Below are 2729 nucleotides of genomic sequence, written 5' to 3'. Positions count from 1 at the left end.
GTCTAAATAACTTTAACTGACGTTAACAACGCTATTTTGTGTACTTGCAATTTTGATGGTGAATATCCCATGCATATCTACTACTCCCTCTGTTCCGAATTGTATGTCGTTAAACGATTCGACGAACAAATTTTCGTAGGCTACGATTTTCCCTGAGTTTCCCATTCTACCCCTCCGACCGACACGTTCCCCTCTTTCTCGCCCGACGCCACCGACCACTCTCTCCCCACTCACCCCCGCTCTCTCTCCCTCGCGCGCGACGCCCCCGCTCGCCTCTCTCTCGCGCGCGACGCCGGCCACCAGGCGCCTCTCTCTCTCGCGCGCGACGCCGCTCTCTCCCCGTTGATGCTCCCTCTCTCTCCCTCTCGCCGGCGTCTTGCTCCGCATCGCCGCTCACCGCTCCCCACCACACAAAGCTGCCATTTTTATTTGTCGGCGACGGCTGCTGGGAGAGGAGGAGCTGGATCCACATGCGCTGGTCCTCGATCTGCTTGTGGATAGGCGTGAGGAGTCGCTGAAGCGGAGCCCAAGCGGCACCGGCGCGGGCGTGAAGACGACGGCGGGAGGATCTGGAGCCCGAGCGGGAGGATCTGGAGCCGCATCTCAAGTACTCCGGCGACACAACGGCGCTTGATGTGGAGCCCCACCGGCGCCGCTGCCGGTGGTGGGGCACCAGTTCTGCGCGCCCTACGTGGTGCCGCTGACGGTGACCAAGAAGGCGCTCAGCCTCTCCGACGGCGACTTCGCCATCACCGATGCCAACGGCGCCGTCGTGCTCAAGGTCAAGGGCGCCATCTTCAGCATCCGGAGCTGCCGCACCATCCACGACGGCGCTGGGATGCCCCTCCTAACCATGCAAGAAAAGGTCCCTTCTCCACTACAGCTTTGCTCCTTTGTCTGTCTGTCCATCTCCCCTGGCCTGGCGCTGCTGAAATTTCCTCGATCCATAGACATGTCTGCAAGTTCTTTGCGGAATAGGATCGTTGACCCGTAGACAAGGGTGAGCTGAGTCGTCGCAAATTGCAATAGTCTTGCATTTTTTTAGCTGGGGGAGGAATAATCTTGATTCTTCAAGTTGAGCTGGGCGAGGAATAATCTTCATGCTCACAAGTCACTGATTTGTAGTGATTTAGAGAAGTTGCAGTAAATCTGAATTACTCCAGTGTGCAGATTTGCAGTAAACTTTATTACTCCAGTGTGGATTTGCACTGATTTGGAGTAGCTTTGATGCAGTAGGCTTTTCAGTTTTTAGTAACATCTGTGTTTTAGGCCCTCTGTTATGAATTGTTGTGAGGATATGAGTATGCAGTAGTGTGCAGATTTGCACTGATGAGAAATGCAGTGACCAACACAAATTTTGGAGTAGCTTGTTTGATCTACAGTTGGGAAGGAGATTAATAGAGGTACTGTCAGTAGTTTGTGTTAATCTTGGGCTGCTGCTGTCAGTATCTTGTGTTAATTTTGGTGCAGTAGCTGCTGCTACTGCTTGTTTGATCTACAGTTGGAGTACTCCTGTAACAACTTGTTTGATCTAGAAGGAGTAGTTTTCTGACTTCTTAGAATTATCTCTCTTGCAACAACTTGTTTATCCTTTCACTCATATCCTCACAACAACGTTTTCACCTGTATATTGGGTGGTTGCAGCCATCAATGACCCTGCTAACCGAAAGAACTGCAGCAGACCCTGCTAACCGAAAGAACTGCAGCCATTAATTAAGATAATCTGAAACCTTTTCTTTTAATTAACTTAAAACTTCCAGTAAAATTAAGATAAACTAAAACCATTTCTTTCAATTAACGTAAAATTATCTGAACCATTTGTCCTCTCTTACTCTCTTCTTTTTCAGTAAAGTGTAGGAGTAAAATAAAATGAAACCTTTTCCTTTAACTAACTTAAAATCTTTTTGCATCAAGGTTGACCCCGTCTCCTCTTTGATGGAACATATTCTTCTTCTTCTTCCCTTTGAACAAGACCTTTGAACTTGATAACCGGCCGGCCGGAGTAGATTGGTTGAATTTGGGTGTGTGGTAACTGCAGCTTGTTTTCCTCTCACCATGGGGCTGGGTAAACTGCAGTTATTAGTTAAACTTCCCTGATTTGTTTTCTTCTCGATTTGGCCAGATGGATCAAATGTACTGAAACTTTGCTTATTCTCATGAAGCAGCTGTAGCTTCTTTTAAAAGTTGTCGTCTGTAGCTTGTGTTAATTTGTCTACTGAAACTTGGGCTACTGAAGCTTGTTAACTTGCATAATATTGTGAACTTAATTGTTGCTTGCATATTAATGACAGTAAAATCATGATATGAGTAGTTTCTGTAAAATCATGACATGCCATACAAGCTACTCAAACTCAGGAGTAGTTTCAGTAAAATCTATTCTATGGACTTGTTGTTTAGTTTTATTTAAAATTAGGAGTAGGAGTAGCTCTTGGAGTAGGAGTAGGAGTAGTTCTTGGAGTATGAGTAGGAGTAGGAGTAGTTCTTGGTTAATTAAACCTTTTCATTTAATTAAAACTAAACTGAACTACTCTTCTCCTCTCCTCTCGTCTCTTTCATTTGTCTTCTCTTTCTCTTTTGCCCTCTTACAATAGTGCAACAATATGAGACCTAAATCAAATGAAACCAAATGAAACTTTCACTAATGGAGTACTCCTATTTCTCTCTTCTTTTCTCTTCTTTCTTTCTTCTTGGAGTGCTTGATTATCTTCCAGTTCTCTCTCTCTCTCTCT

At 45.7% G+C, this 2729-nt stretch overlaps 1 long non-coding RNA gene across 3 annotated transcripts in view; it reads left to right on the top strand.

Moving 5' to 3' along the window:
- Nucleotides 1-457: 457 nt before the first annotated feature.
- Nucleotides 458-2729, top strand: part of LOC119321950 — a 7368-nt gene continuing 5096 nt past the window's right edge. For all 3 annotated transcript variants that reach the window (XR_005155300.1, XR_005155299.1, XR_005155301.1), the window contains exon 1: nt 458-865. This is a non-coding gene — a long non-coding RNA (uncharacterized LOC119321950). The remainder of the gene's footprint in view (nt 866-2729) is intronic.

Source organism: Triticum dicoccoides, chromosome 6B (assembly GCF_002162155.2).
Source record: "Triticum dicoccoides isolate Atlit2015 ecotype Zavitan chromosome 6B, WEW_v2.0, whole genome shotgun sequence".
Classification (NCBI taxonomy): Eukaryota; Viridiplantae; Streptophyta; class Magnoliopsida; order Poales; family Poaceae; genus Triticum; species Triticum dicoccoides.
This window is presented reverse-complemented; position numbering and strand designations above follow the sequence as displayed.